Here is a 17,648-nt window from a genome sequence, read left to right on the forward strand (position 1 = left end):
AACGGGTAAACATTTGGAAGGGAAACATTGGGTAAACAACTTAATCGGTTTTGGTTATTGCCTGGAGGGCAATGGGGTAATTAGTTGATAGCGCTATTAGGTGGGAAACCTCACACCGGGCCGTAGGGACGGGGTGAACTAATTATCTGGGTTTCACTATGGTTGTTAAGAGGCACACTCCTCGGTTACGTAAGGGCGTTTTCCCTAGGGTAACTAGCGTGAACAACATAGTGGGTTGCTAAGAGGCACACTCCTCGGTTACGTAAGGGCGTACTCCCTAGGGTAACTAACATGAGCAACATCGTAACACAACATTGAATCGCATTAACATATATCTGGTAACACAACACGTTAACAAGACCTTGAACTCACCAGCGTAGTCTGACACACTTGTTTGCATGCTTGTAGGTCGTTAACTTTGGATCATGGACTTGCTATCTGGGAGTGCTGGAGTGGTCATGGATCGAGGCTTTCGTATTATCTTATATTGATACATTGGTTTAAGTGTTATTACGAACCATTTGCTAAATAACTTATTATATGCTTCCGCTACACAACTTTTGGGAATTGTTATCATGTTTGACATTTTTATTGGTAATTAATAACACGTTTTATCTAAGTATTTATTATTGGTTCAATGTGATTGGTGGCTCGAACTCTGATGCGTAACACGCCTCGCGGGGTCTCCGCACGTGGTATTTTTGGGGGTGTAACAGTATGCTTTCCTAAGTTCTCCCCGACGGCCTAATACACTGCTTACGACACTTTTCTGCTGACGAAACATCTAAGGGGCGTCGCCGATGGCTCTGTATGGCGTCAGCGACGACCTCTCAAATCTTTGTTTTCTGTTTTCTTCATTACTCGTGTCACACCCCGAAATTATCAGAGCTGGCGTGACTGGACTGGTATCTTCATTGCACAGCGGAAGCAAATAAGCTAAGTCTTTCTAGAAACTGAACGCCCACTAAGTACTCGAGTCTCCAATGGTCCTCCTATTCCAACCGTGCCTTGACTTTGAAAAGCAACCTGAGAAAGAACATGCGAAAAAGTCAACATAAAGTTGAGCGAGTTCATAGTTTGTTTGTAAAAGATCTGAAATAAATCTTTTGAGTTGTGAAAGATTTGAAATAAATCTTTGGAATAACCGGTTTTCAAAATGGTATTGAGAAAACGAATTTAAAAATCATTTTCTTGTCCAGTTATATGAGGATTTTGTATTTGTAACGATCTATGATCGTAAAACCATGTATTTGTAAAGTATGTATAACCGTCAATGCCCACCCTGACTTTGACTCTATGCTCGTATAAACCAATACTTTGAATTTGTATAAAACATGGTTTTTATTTTGTATAAATCAAGCGTTTTGTACGCGTGTATGATAAAAATCCATGGTATGTAGCAAATAAGGAAAAAGAGATCACCAATGGTTTGCAAGGCCATTGATATGTGTGAAGTGCAAGTAGGAAGACTCAAACCTAGCGGATTTATGCGTTGGGCACAAAGTCACCCCGAGGTCCGTTATGCTGGGCCTGGGGCTGGGCTCGCTACACCCAAGTAGATCTACCGCTCCTGTCCCTCGGTCCTACAATGAGGATTAATGGCCTCAAGTTTCCGCCTACCCACTCACATGATCTAAGTAGTAAACCTCCTTACGCTAACAATACCATGTAAAAAGTATTCGTAATTACTGTAACATATATTCCACCCCAGCCACCCTGGCTGAACCTCCCCAGCCACCCTGACTGAACCTCCCCAGCCACCCTGGCTGAACCTTCCCAGCCACCCTGACTGAACCTTCCCAGCCACCCTGACTGAACCTCCCCAGCCACTAAGGCTGACTCCTTAGTTATGAAAAATCATTCATATTTCGAAAATAAGCATTTGTTTTGTAAAAACCGGTATGTTTAGTATAAACCTTTCGTAAATCATTTGAGTTCCTCGAAATCCATTCGTGATATGATTTAGAAATACGAGTTTTGCGTTTGTTCAAAACTTTGTATGTTTCTGAAAATCGTGCATGTCTTTCCACCCCGAAAACATTTACAAAAAGAATGTAAAACAGTAAAAAGTGGGGGTTATGAACTCGCCTGAATATTCCTGTGCAAAGCTAGCTAATTACGACTTCGTGATGTCGTTTCCAAGACGAGACTTGCTAGCGTGCATTCTACAATATTCCTAACACGGAATCTCTTATAAGTTTCGAATAATGTGGTAACTAATCTACGTGTTACCGAGCTTTACCGAGTCGTTAATCGAACGAATTGACGGTACGTTGTTAACTTAATGAAAATGATTAAGTTATATACTTTTAGCTTCATTTTGTGAAATCGTATGTTGATTTATAGGAATATTCATATGAAAGTAATATATAATAGACTTGTATTATATATCGCGTCTTGAAAATTATCAAAATATGTGTATATGCCGTTTAGGCATTTGATATAAATGTAAAAGAGTTATACTCATTCTACCAAAGAATCCTTGAGTTGTATTTGAAAATAAATATATAATTATATTTATTTTTATAAAAGAACTCGTTTTGTTTGTCGTACGATATCTGAAATAAATATAAAAATTATATTTATTTTATACGGCGAAATCATGTCGCGTGATATTTGAAATAAATATATATACTATATTTATTTATAAAGGATTCGAGTTATTTGAAATAAATATAATAATAACTATATTTATTTTTGTTGTCAAAATAATTTCCGTATCGTTGTTCTCGTAAGTTGTGAAATAACATGCATTAGTAAAAAGTCGTTTGAATCCGATTTGTTTTCGTTATATAATAAGACGCGTGTTGTTTTTACGGATTTTCTTGAAAAACGGGCAGAGTTTCCTCTGTTTTTGGACGCCCCCGACAACTAAAGTGTCGTTATAATTTCAAAATTCAATCAACAACAATTCAACGCAACGTAACGCCAATGTATATGTAGTTTTCGTCAAAATATCATAAATAAATTACTAATCGAACCGGTTCGAGCTCGTTAGTCACGAAATAATTAAATTTATCAACGTAAATAATGTTCGCGTGCTAAATTCTTTACCGAGTCTTCACGCCGAAAAGTCAAGCCGTCTGACTGAGTTGACCGAGTCAGCTCTTGTTGACTGAGTTGAGGCAAGATGAACCGAGTCGAGCCGAGTTGGACCGAGTCAAGCTGAGTCAGACCGAGTTGAGCCATATAGAACTGAGTCGAGCCGGAAAGCACCAAATCTGTGAACCGAAACAGGCTGACTCGAGCCTAACCAAAACCTCCTGTTGACTGCCTTTTGACTGGAACTGCACTGATCCGTTTGTCTTGAACCAAACCGGAGCCAGAAACCAGCATATTTCCGAAACGAAATAAAAAAAAATCAAATCATCATCTGGAAGTAAATCAACGGAGAAAAGGGACGGGGGTTTACCGTTCGTCGGAGATCAACACCTTCGCCGCCGGACACGGCGGTTCCTGGACGTCGGCACCGTCACCGGAGGCCACTCGAAACCAGAGATGAGACCCGAACCGAGACTGACCTCCATTGCCATCTTCATCAGCACCAGTAACCCGTCGGTTAAAAGCAAGGTCCGCCAGATAAACGAACCGAATCGGACCCGAAGCCGGTGAGTTCGCCGGATAAAGCCAATATCCGACGGTCAATGGCACTGACTGCCGGTTCTCATACCCTTCTTAGCTCTCTCTCTCTTCTCGCCGCCTCTCTCTCTTCTCTGCTGAAACCACGCCGCCACACGACGACGTCTCTCCACCGTCGTTACATCATCAGGGGGGGTTATAGAGATGTGAGTGTTTCGCCTGAAGTAGTTAACCACTGGCAGCCGGCCGGTTAACCGGCTCCGGTCTCTGATATGCCGCCGTACACCACCACCGGTTGGTGGTGGCCGGCCCCCTTTCGGGTTTGGTGGAGTTGCTTGAGTGACGAGGGTGGGGGTTGGCTGACATGAGAGGGGAAATGAGGGAGTGGAGGTCGAGTGGGGTGAAGGAGAAGCACCTCCCTTGGTGTCCAGTAGAAATAGAGATAGAGGGATGAGGGGAAAGCAGGCAAATGGTTTTGTGGTTGTGTGTGTGCCTGATGTTCATATCGAGAGAGAAGGGGTATGGGTTTTATACCCATTCTTGTGGGTATTGACTAATGTTACTTCCGTATGTCTTGTGTGTGTATAAATCTTGTATGGATTTTATGTTTCAAATTTTTGTGACAAAAATCTTATGTAGAGATTTTGGGTAGATTTGCAGAGATTGTGTGAATCTTGTCAAGATTTATTATGTTAGGTGTAGGTTTGGGCTTGTGGGTTTTGGGCTTGGGCCCAGGGCCCACAAGTCCATCGTATGTGCAAGTGGTTCGTACTTCTTACGAGACCCGATATCACGACCTAAACTCCATAAGCATAAAAATATTCGTGGAACATCCATATTTGTCGGTGTCGTCAGTATTTTGTACGGTATTGATCCGTTGTCGCGTAATATTCAACAGATTTTCCGTAAATCACCACACGCGCACTGTTTAGCTGAACAAACGTTCTTGGGCACTCCAAGGGCCTAGTCTAGTCAATTTGCATCGTAATTACTATTTATTATCACGCTAATCATATGTTAATTACGTAATTAAGAACCGTAAATCACCGGTTGTCACAACTCATTCCCGGTTGATCTGTTTTCCGTCCCGAAGCTCCGTATAGCTCCTTAAACTCCATTTAGACCTGTAAAATACAATTCCAATCAAAAGTAGGCTATTCAAAACTAAACGTTATGTAAAAACATGAACTTAAACATAATAGGACACCGGTTTTTGACCACGCATCACATCCCCACACTTGTCTTTTGCTTGCCCTCAAGCAAATCTGCTTTTCACTTTCACGTCGGTCGAACAAGAAATACAATTCCCATTCTCGAGACTCAGGCTAAGGTCTAATGTCATGCCCGGTTTGTGATTCTCACAATTTTTGAAATATTTAGGGGCAAAGTGACTAATCATATAAAAATGGTTACCCGAGATTAACCCGCCCTTGAAACTAACACATCCCTCACAATGTTCTCTCCACTCGGTTAAAAAAAAGTTAGCTAATTATATGTATATAACCAATACACATGAATGATTATATGTATATAACTAATAAAAATCATATGAAAACATAAGTATAGTCGTTTGATTCAACAGCAGCATACAAACGTCGAATTAACGTCACATTTCTTATTAACTGATTGTAAACAGTAGGGGTTACATCTTCTTAATACATTAATTATGGAATTTTAGAACAGAGTAAGCATGTTTCAAACAACAAACAATAGTGAAATATAAGTTTATCACAACCGATGAAAAAAAGTTAAAACATACCAATGGATTCAAGATCTAAAAAAATTAAACAATACAGATTAAATACGTAATATATAAATAGAGTAACCATGTTTGAAACAACAAACAATCGTCAAATATAACCTTAACATATCCGATGAGAAAACATGCAACATACCAATGGATTGAAGATATAACAAAATTCAACAATAAACATTTAAATGAAGTTATTACAACACCAAATAACTTTTCAGGTAAATATAATTAAACGGATGTATAGAAAAACCTCAAATTTTTGTTTAGGGTTTAATGATTATTTGAAATCCCAAAATTATACTTAACTATTTAATGTATATAATGCGTTTAATATATGCTTATATACATCGAATATCAAAAATAATCAATAATCTAAACAACATTATATTCAAGAGTTTGAACTAAACAAAAAACGGCAACAATTAGGTTACAAACAGTCGGGCGGAAAAACCAAAAACATATAAATTGATTACATTTTTTCACTAAATCAACAATACAAACTACAACGTGATGTTAAAATAACCTTACCTAAACAAAAATCTGTGGAGAAACTCGGAAGGAATCACTAAACGATAATGGTTGAAACTGAATCTCTCTAATTCAGTTTTTAGTCTTTGAAAGTTGAAGGTATTATAAATTGGAGATGTCATATTATATATGGAAACATCGATTTTCTAAAAAAGTTGAAAGATTGATGTGATTAGCTCTTGATCGATTTAGATGATAGTATTTTTAGATGATATATGATGATGACGGTGAGAAAAGGATAGAAATTAGATGAAAAAGGGAATGATGAGGACGAGAAAGGAATCTTAAAAGAGGCAAAACCGGCTGAAATGTTTTGGCGCTCAAAGGAAAGATGAGGTGGTGTTATATTGCCATGTGGCAATTATAGGTTTAAGCAAATGTCAAGTGCCACTAAAATGTTTTGGTTTAAGATACTTTATAGATCTTGTAGGAAATGATATCTTAATAATTGGTCAATTTTAAAAATTGTATTAACAAATTACTAGAGTTTGAGTTATAGGCATATAGATGTATTCAGTTCTACGGCTTATGAGAATCAGGAAAATACTGTTTTCTAATAATTTCTTTGTCTAAATTACAGGGACGATGACTACCAACCATGTGCTAATCCATACCTGGTATTTTCACCTGCCTATATAAAATTCTAAATTAACCCTAATTCGATATCTGTCTTCCATTTTTCCGCAGTTGTCTACCTAAACCTAGTTGACCTATCCATTTGACCGTTTTCTTTCTTATTAAACCTTTTAGCTTAATCTATGTGACCCTTTACAGAAGGATAATTCAAATACATCTTTATATGTAACGGGTCAAAACTACCACCTCCAGTTCTATAGATTTAAAAGTTTTATATGTTTTCTTATTTTAGTTTATTGGAATTTCATTGCGATGTCTGTATTTTTATTTACGTTTTGATAATGCCGACCAAGTTCACTAGGTGACTTTTTAAATTTAAAATTTGCTTTAAATGGTAAGTTCACCGGTTATAACCTAGATGTACATAATATTTATTTCTTACAAATTGGTTATAACCTAGACTTAAACTTTCAGTTATATGTTAATATATGAGATTTTAATGTGAGTTTCTATTGGTTATTAGGGATACAAATTCACACTTTGTCGAGTCTCCTACACTTGCTCCACTAGAAGTTAAAATTGACATGGTTTCTTAATGACATTAAGTTTTGCTTTTATCAGTTATGCATTGTTGGTTATTTGTGTTTACGAGGCATCATTGTATGTTTTGCAGACATGAAGTCGAACTTGCAGCAGCTGCAAACCACCCTCTTCCAGATGACGATGATGGCGCTTTTGAATAGAGAAAAGATTGTCAATCACATTGACAATCGACTTTGAAGTCAGTGTTAATTTTGGATTGGCTGAGTCTTTAGTGAGCTGGGAACTAAAGCTGCTAACTTGAATGAATTTCAAGACGTTTCAGAATATTTTACTTAATTACATTAATCATGCTAACAAATAAGTAAACGGGTCAACCCTATCAGGGCCAACTTGAGCCTGTTTCAACAAGTTCAACTTGGCACCTCATAATTTGTGATTCTTCGTTGTTGCAGACGAAAGAGAAGCTGCTCAAGAAGTGACAATTACAAGCTCTTCTTGATGGCATGAATATCAATGCACTTGGTCCTAGGCGCTCCATGCGTGGCGGAAAACCCGTGTCAGATACTTTTGGTAAGATTAATTACTTGATTTAGATTTTGATCCTATATTTGTTTTATGTTGTATACATGTTTATTACTCATCTTTATAGTGGGCCAATACAAATTTACCATTCTCTAATTATGTTGAGTCATTAAACAAATTTGCAGATGATTATGACCAATCAATCAACAAGGTTATAAATTTGTTTCTTTGGCATTTTTCTGTTCTATTCTCTTAAAAGGAAGCAACCGTCATCCGAAAATTAGGGCTTATGACAAGGCTGCAATCAAGTGTAACGGAAGAGAAGCTGTGACCAACTTTAAGGCCCCCATCTATGAAGGAAGCATACTTCCCGCAACTCATCATGGTAACTTTTATCCACCATGATCATTGTATATATTACTGAGCTAACCATATATTTCATTTAAGAGGTAGCCATGACCTGGAGTTGTGGTCATCTACTAAGGATGTTATTTGTTGTTAAGAGAATCCTCAAATGAATAGATTTTACAATTAGTTTTTAGAAAAACAGGCAGAAAATCACCTCAAATGTTCTCAAATGCTTAAAACTCCCAAATCCTGGGCTTTATTAGCAAATCCAGATTGTTATATTAGGAATATAGTTTTATAATGTAATTTAATCCATTTAAAATTCAAGATAATAAAACGAAAAAGACAAAAAGTGCGAAAGGGTACGCCTAGCCTAACCGATTTAAATGTTTACCATTTTGACCAGGTCATTGTTACCAGCTTGCTCAATGCTACCGAAAACATTTTATGCTTATAAGTAATTTATCATTTTACATTTTACTCGCATCTATATTATGTATTAAACTTATTAATAATTCTTTAGCAATTAATATTTTGTTTTTGATGATGTTGGTAGTATTTCGTCCGCAACTAAATTCCTAATGGTTATAGCAAGTTATACATCTGCACCATGGTAATCACTTATTCTGTAGGTGGATGTTGAAATGTGGTGATAGACAAAGGTAAAGAGCTTTATGTTTTCTTATAATTATCATTTTCTTATACAATATATTACAGTATAAAGTTATCTTCTATAATTTATTTTGTAAATGTGTGATGGTATATAATCTTCATTGACATACTAATTTTGTCTTGAACCTTCTATTTTGAAATTTTTTCTGTTATACAATATTCCCTCACATTGGAGTGGTCAGCATTAGTTCCTCATGATCTCATCCTGGCTGGTTGTCATTTGACTTCCACATCTGTTCTTATACAATATATTACAGTATAAAGCCTATTGGGTGTAATTGGTTTCAAAATTTAAGTGTTTGAAAGCTTTTGTTCTTTGTTTGTTTGATTTGCAGGTTGAGATATTTTTGAATGGTGGTGGTGGCATGCGGGTTTTGCAGCAGTTAATTGCTAGCCCATGGATAAATGAGCTGAAGAAGATGGTACGCTCAAAAATATGTATAGATAAAAGGTAAGTATTTGATATTGTTGGGTAGTTTTGATAGAATGTATGGATACAAGGTAAGTTTTTGATATTTTTGGGTAGTTTTGATATGATCTTAACCTCATAGGTCGTGCCCATGGATGAGTTAGTCGTGATTTACTTCATGATGGATTTGCTTTGTGATTTACTTCATTTTTGGGTAGTTTAGAATTTAGCATTCCTAATTGAGAATGGTAGATAAAGAGGGCTAAGAGTGATTACGGTCACCGCCCGTTCTACGCCCTCTTTAACAGTTTTTTTATTTTTTTTTGTTATTGTTATGTGGTTTTTAGATGGTCACCGGGTAGTGGTTTCTTGCTCTGCTTAATTCCAAGTTTTATATAACGTTGAGTGATTATAAGACTAAACTGAACTTAATAAAGGATGGTTATAGTAATTGTGTGAAGGGTTTGTAAAGTATGACAACGATTAAGTATAAATGTATGAAAAATGTGTTGCAACGTGCTCTTATATGCAGATATGGTCTATATGTTAAAAATGACAAGATAGTTTATTGTGTGTGATAGGCATAAAAAACTTGAACTCGACCACATCAACTAAGCTATCATGTATCTCATTTGTTTGTGACAGGAGAGTCGATAGTGGTACGAAACTTGATTGAAGTTAGCTCAAAAGAAAATAGAGTGCACCATAATATATTACCACCATAATAAAATCCATTTCTATTTATAAATGGAAAAGGCCATTTCGCAAGAAATGGAAATGTCCATTTCGGACGAAATGGTAAGTCCATTTCGTGTGAGGCTGTTTCGTACGAAATGGGAAATCTATAAATAGGTGCCTTGTTCATTTCATTTGTAATGTTTCGATTCCGGTAGAGAAGCTCTGCCGAAGTGTCTCCAGCATTGTAAAACGATCTGATATCAATACAAGAGACAGTTTAAGTGATTATGTGTGCAAACCAGCTGAAATAAATCCGATACGTCTGTTTCCGCCTTTCGTATTGGATGAGATCTCTTCTGAACGACTCGTTTGGTCGTGCAAACGATCCTACAAGCATTCTTGTTCCAAGAGAAGAAGAGATATACAAAAACTCAAACCAAAAAGGAGGACCTATTGCTCTCATTTCAAACTCACAAAGAGAAAGTATTTATGATCCACAAACCTCTCAATGCCAAGGCTTAGAAAATTCAAATACATCATTAGATTTTTCAGCATTTGCTGAGGTGATTGCTTTATTCACAAAAACTTTTGAGCAAAGATTAGAAGGGGGAAATGGAAAATACTAGAAGAGTGATAGAGGGAGGATGGAAGGTAGATCCAAGGACAAGGGTAAAGCTGATATAGTTTGCTACACGTGTAAACAAAAAGCCACTATGCATCAGAATGCAAAAATAAGAAGCTTAAAGATGTAGCTTATTATGAAAAGAAGCTTGAAGAAGCCAAAAGACAACAGAAGGTTAGCCTTATTGTAGGAACAAATACCTGACTAACTGATGATTCTTCTGACGAGGAAGAAGAAGAAATGGCAAATTTTCGTTTGATGGCTAAAATTTGTGATGAAAGCTCCAGCTCATCAGAACACAAAGTAAGCTCAGATAATTTTAATTTAGAACATCAACTGAACAAGCTTATTGTAACGCCCAGCGGCCCTAAACTTTAGGCTTTTGTCAGATTTAGTCCCTGAACTTTATCTATTGGTAAGTCTAGTCCTTGTACTATATAATGCGTGATACTTTGATAACTTGGTGAATCTTATGTCTAAATCTATATACTTGAAATGTCTAAATCTATATGTCTGGAATGCCTAAATCTATATTTGAAATGTCTAAATCTATATACTGGGAATGTCTAATTCTAGATACTTATTTGGTGCTTGACTCTTGAGACTCGTGAAACTTGGTTCTTGGTTGAACCAGAGACTGGAGTCTTGTCACTGGCGGAATCTATTAGTCTTGGGGAAACTTTTGGTGTTTATGATGTAATCTAGTTATGCAATACTATTACCAAATAATACGCAGCTCAACGCTTAATGTAACTCTCAAAACGAATAAAAAACGGGAACGCGGAAAGGATGGATTGACCAAGTGGCAATCCGATCGGATGACCACCCGATCGGATGGCCACTCGATCAACCAGTGATATGCGCAAAATGCAACATATAAATTATATCAATTGTGGCATAAAACTAACCCTTTTTAGTACTAATGTTGGAAAAGTGTGCTTTTGTCTTCCTTTTGTATTTTCAGGATTAAATGAGCTCAAATTAACAAAAGAAGCAAAAAGACAGCAAAATCTAACATAAATACAAGAAAAGGAACAAAAGTGGAATGCCCGACCCCTCGACAGCATCTTCCCAAGCAAAGCTAAGAAAATAGAAGACTGAACACGCCCCGTGCTCAGCGAGCACGGGGCCGTGCCTAAGTAGCAGCAGAAAAGACAAACCTTTAGAAGCTTCTACTGCTCACCACGGGGCCGTGCCCAGCGGACACGGGGGCGTGGTCAACTTCCTGCAGGCACATTTATTGTAATTGCGAATTACAATTAATGAAGAGAGAGACGGGGATGGACACGGGGCCGTGCCCGAGCTTCTGTTCAGCCTATAAATAGGAGTGTTTGGAGCCATTTAAACTCATCCCTTGGCACACCACCTCTCTCACACTTCACCCACCACCCACCACCCACCACCACCATAACACCATCATCCACCACCATCATCCATTGTCCATCATAGAGTGTGTGAGTCGTCTCGGGATCCAAGATTGATCGTAAGAGTTCTTGACAATCAAGGCCATGTTTACCTAAGTCTCTTACATCACTTGGTGAAGACAAGTGTTTAGTGTAATACTTTTTATTTTTAATCTTTTGCACTTTTTAATTGGTTTTGTATTAATGACTTTAATTACTAGTTTCTTATGTTTAAGGTGATTCTTCCTTATCGATTGTCCGTGGTGTCTTGGCATTATTTTACTGTTTATATAAAATAAAAGATTTTCACCATTCATATCTCCACGGTCTATATGGAGGTATGTTGGCTACCTGGTCGGGGTTAAGGGAACGGTTTGGTAAGAGTCTTGCCATTGTTCAGTGTATAGATCCTGCAAAGGACCTGAGTCAAATTTAGTAGACCTCCTTCAATACCCAAAGGTATTGGATGGCGGGGGTCCAAACTCTTCGATCCCCTCATAAGTTAAACTACTATTAAAACTTTAACCCAGCTACTTAGGACTGTATCCCTGCTGACTCAAACTACTTAGCTAAGGGTAACGTCGCCTTCAAAAGAGGGGCCTACCACATTATGCATTAATAACTTAATTAATTATCTTTCAATAATCCGACCCTTTAGGATTGTATCCTTGCTGACTCAAACTACTGGGTTGAGGGTAACGTCCCTTCAAAAGAGGGGTCTACTACAATAACTAAGATAATCTCTTAAACAAGTGCAAAAGTGCGAAAATAATCAAAGGTTACACTAACACACGAGTCGGATCCAAGTGATTCATCTTGTCTATTTGTTTTTATTTTTATTTTATTTTCAGCATTTTAGTTAGTTTTATTTTCTTAGTTTAAAAACCTTTTTCTAACATTTTGATTTGATTAGACGTTGAGGATAAACCGGTACTAAAAGCTCTTGTGTCCTTGGACGACCTCGGTATCTTACCAACACTATACTACGTCCACGATGGGTGCACTTGCCCATATGTGTGTTTAGTGTTAGTAAATATCGTGTTTTATAAATTTAAAACTTGGCTAAAAAGTGTAAAAGGGCTTAAAATATACATCTAAAATATATACACACTTACGCACATCAAGTTTTTGGCGCCGTTGCCGGGGACACAAGGATTTTAAGAAAGCTTAAAATCGATGGCCTAATCTGTTTTTCAAAACCTTTTTAAAACGCGCGCACATTTTTCTACATTTTAGTTTAGTTTGCATTACAGTAGCCTGAACACGGGGCCGTGTTCACTGAACACGGGGCCGTGTTGCATATTTTTAGTTAGATACCCAGATACAGAGTCTGAACACGGGGCCGTGCTCACTAAACACGCCCCCGTACTCAACAAGACCAGTAGCTTTAATTAAAACACCCAGATACAGACCCTGAACACGGGGCCGTGTTCACCAAACACGGGGCCGTGTCCAGCTTCTGTTTCCGTCTTTATTTCTGTTTTCTGGTCCCGAGACTCAGTTGTGGTCTGTTGAGTGATTCTTATGGATCAATACTCAGGAGGCTACAACTACACCTATGAGGAGGATGATTATATGAGAGACTATGGCACTAATTGTCGTAACCCGCACTCGGTACAATATTGTAACTTATTTCAAACATCCAATTCATACAACTATTATGAGGAGCCCAGGTACGAGCCATCGACTTCATACACATCCTATGAAGACCAAAGGTATGAACCTTACCCCTCATACTCATATTTTGATGAACCAAGGTATGAACCTTCATACTCATACTTTGAGGAGTCAAGATATGAACCACCACCTTCATACACTTATTATGAGGAACCATGGCGTGAACAACCCACTTCATATGGGTACTATGAAGAACAAAATTTCGACCCTTATCCATCTTATGCTTACGATGAAGGACAATGGTGCGAACCATCTACTTCATATGGGTACTATGAGGAACCAAGGATCGAACAACCGGATTCAAGCTTTGAGGATCCCGATCCTTTCTCTATCACCGAAGTAACCGATAGGATATTAGAACACATTAAAACTATCGAACGTTGCATAAAAGAATCTCGCGCAAGGGAAGAGGAGTCACGCGCAAGAGAAGAATTAAATTGTAATAATAAGGTAGAGATAGTTGAAAATGAAAAAATGGAAGAACAAATAAGTGAAAAACCGACACATGAGTTAAACAACGAAAAAGGTGAGGCCGATAATGTTAAAATTCAAGAGGAGTCTAATTTTGAAGAAATTAATCTCTTGTCACCTTCTTTTGAAAATCATTGTTTAGTGTCAACTCATGCTAAGTTTTTAAAGGAGCTAAACACTGACACTAAAATTGAAGAAATGGTAAGTATTAAGTTAATTAATGATCAAACTTCACTAATAAAAGAAGACCCTTTTGAAATTAACATTACACCGGTTCCAAGTTTTTTACAAAATTCATTTATTAGTAACGTCACCATTGATAAGGATCTTTGTGTTAACATAATGCCTAATTACCTTTTCGAAAAATTAAGTATTAGTGATTTTGCCCCACTTCAAATACCCATTTTTTCTATCCAACCGGAGAGTAATTAAGTCAATCGGTGTAGTGGAGGACATCTTAGTTCAAACGAATCAAATGGTTATTCCAATCGACTTTGTCATCCTCGATGACGCTCCTCTAGTGTTGGGAAGACCTTTTGTAAAAACTCATGAAGCTTTGAAAAACCGGAAGTTTAATAATCTACCTCTCCAATTAGGGGCATTCAAAAGGAGCATAGATCTTGAGCGTTCAATAAAATATCCTTTTGGCAATAATGACCCCCTAATTGAAGATGAAGATAAGCCACCTGATATAATGAAAAAGATTGACCACTTTGTTGAAGAAGAGGTCGCCATAGAACAAACCTTTAAAGTTCTTAATCTAGATGAGCCCCAAAATAAGGAGTCTCCTAAATACCCACCCCTTGAGCTCAAAGAACTTCCAAAAGGTTTGGAATATGCTTTTCTAGACAAAGATGGTGGCTCTCCTGTAATTATTTCGTCTAAATTAAATAGTATAGAAAAAGAAAAATTAATTATACTTTGAAAAAACACAAAAATGCGATCGCTTGGAAGCTTGTAGATATAAAAGGAATAAACCCTTCCATGTGCACGCACAAAATTTTAATGAATGATGACTACAAATCAGTGATACAACCACAAAGGAGAGTAAATCCAAATGTGCAAGAAGTGGTTAAAAATGAGGTCATCAAACTACTTGATGCCGGACTTATTTATCCTATCTCCGATAGTCCATGGGTAAGTCCCATCCAAGTAGTCCCAAAGAAAGGAGGTATAACGGTAATAACTAATGAAAAGAATGAATTAATACCAACGAGAACCGTCACAGGATGGAGAGTTTGTATAGACTATAGACAATTAAATGAAGCAACAAGGAAAGACCACTTTCCTTTGCCCTTTATTGATCAAATGTTAGAACGAATATCCGGTCATAAATTTTACTGTTTCTTGGATGGATTTTCAGGTTACTTCCAAATTCCAATAGCACCTAAAGACCAAGAAAAGACAACTTTCACATGCCCCTACGGAACTTTTGCTTATCGACGCATGCCATTTGGTCTATGTAATACACCTGCAACATTCCAACGTTGCATGGTGGCCATCTTCCATGATATGATAGAAAAGACGATGGAAGTCTTCATGGACGACTTTACTATCTTTAGAGATTCATACGACCAATGCCTCGATAACCTCGAACGAATGCTATCCCGATGTGAGGAAACTAACCTCGCCCTTAACTGGGAAAAATGCCATTTCATGGTAACAGAGGGAATAGTACTTGGTCAGAAGATCTCGAGCGAAGGAATGGAAGTTGATCGAGCAAAAATTGACACAATTTCTCGATTACCTCCACCATCCTCCGTTAGAGCAATCAGAAGTTTCTTAGGGCATGCCGGATTTTACAGACGGTTTATCAAAGACTTTTCAAAAATTTCAAGACCTCTAACAAAATTACTTGAAAAAGATGCGCTTTTATCTTTGACAAGGATTGCAATCAAGCATTTCTAACCCTCAAGGAAATGCTAGTCAATGCACCTATCATGATAGCGCCCGATTGGAAACTACCTTTCGAAATCATGTGTGATGCAAGTGACTTTGCCGTTGGAGCTGTCTTGGGACAGAGAAAAGAAAAGCATTTCCACCCAATTTACTATGCTAGTAAAACACTTAATGATGCACAAGAAAATTACACAACTACTGAAAAAGAATTACTAGCTGTGGTATTTGCTTTTGATAAATTTCGTTCTTACCTTGTTCTTTCAAAAACTGTAGTCTATACAGATCATGTAGCTATCCGATACCTCTTCAAGAAACAAGACGCAAAACCCCGTTTGATCAAGTGGATTCTACTTCTCTAAGAATTTGATATTGAAATCAAATACAAAAGAGGAGCAGAAAACACAGCAGCAAATCATCTTTCGTGCCTAGAAAACCCAGCTTTGGAGGCAACCAGGGACGAGCAAATCAACGAAAAATTTCCAACAGAATCCCTGGAAATGATGGAATACAGACAAGAACCATGGTATGCCGACTATGCTAACTACTTAGCTAGCGGTATAGTCACCAAAGGATGGCCACATCACCAAAGAAAGAAGTTCTTTGCTTATGTAAAGCATTACTTTTGGGAAGACCCTTATCTTTTCAAAATGTGTGCCAACCAACTCATCCGAAGGTGCGTCCATGGGAGCGAAGCACGAAGAATTCTCCGCCATTGTCATGAAGGTCCATATGGAGGACATCATGGTGCCGCTAGTACCGCACGAAAGGTATTTGATTCAGGATTTTATTGGCCGACCATTTACAAAGATGCGAAAAATCTTGTCAAGACATGTGATGCTTGCCAAAGATCAGGTAATATTTCTTTCAAAAATGAAATACCACAAAATGGCATTCTCGTTTGTGAAATTTTTGATGTGTGGGGACTCGATTTCCTGGGACCTTTCCCACCGTCAAAAGGAAACAAATATATACTTGTGGCAGTCGATTACTTGTCTAAATGGGCCGAGGCCGAAGCACTTCCAACAAATGACAGAAGAGTTGTGGTAAAATTTCTGAAAAAATTATTCTCTCGTTTTGGAACACCTAAAGCATTAGTAAGTAATAGAGGTACCCATTTTTGTAACCATCAACTCGAAAAAATCTTACCAAGATATGGGGTCTATCATCGGGTCTCAACAGCGTATCACCCTCAAACAAACGGACAAGCCGAAGTGACTAATAGAGGTTTAAAACGAATACTTGAAAAAACTGCAGGTTTAAATAAAAAGGAATGGGCTGATAAATTAGATGATGCTTTATGGGCTTTTCGTACTGCTTATAAGACCACTATAGGCACAACCCCATATAAGCTCGTCTATGGAAAAAGTTGTAATTTGCCGGTAGAAATAGCTCACAAAGCCTACTGGGCAATAAAAAATGTAAACTTAGATTTAGATATTGCAGGTAAAAATTGATTTTGTCAAATAAATGAATTAGACGAACTAAGGAATTATGCATACTCTAACTCGGAAATTTATAAGGAAAGAATGAAAAATTTACACGACAAATACATTAAACCTAATGAATTTCGAGTAGGAGACCAAGTTCTATTGTTTAATTCACGACTTCGATTATTTCCGGGTAAACTAAAATATAGGTGGTCAGGACCTTTTTCCATCACCCATATTTTTCCTCACGGTGCAGTAGAAATTAAATCTCGAATTGGAATCCCATTCAAAGTCAATGGCCAACGGCTAAAGCTCTATCGAGGATCCATTGAGGAAGAAGAGGAGGAGATCTCGCTCCAAACGGTCAACGAATAAAAGGAATCCACATCATACCTGGTACGTTACGAACAAGTGGGTAAACATCGAAATCGGTAAGTCTTCTAACCGAGTTTTTGGGAAAACCGGGCACTCACACGAGCACTAAAATAAAAAAAATTAAAAACTTTGCTTGGAACGGGGCCGTGTCCGCGCAACTGTCGGG

This window comes from Helianthus annuus, chromosome 16 (assembly GCF_002127325.2).
Source record: "Helianthus annuus cultivar XRQ/B chromosome 16, HanXRQr2.0-SUNRISE, whole genome shotgun sequence".
Lineage (NCBI taxonomy): Eukaryota > Viridiplantae > Streptophyta > Magnoliopsida > Asterales > Asteraceae > Helianthus > Helianthus annuus.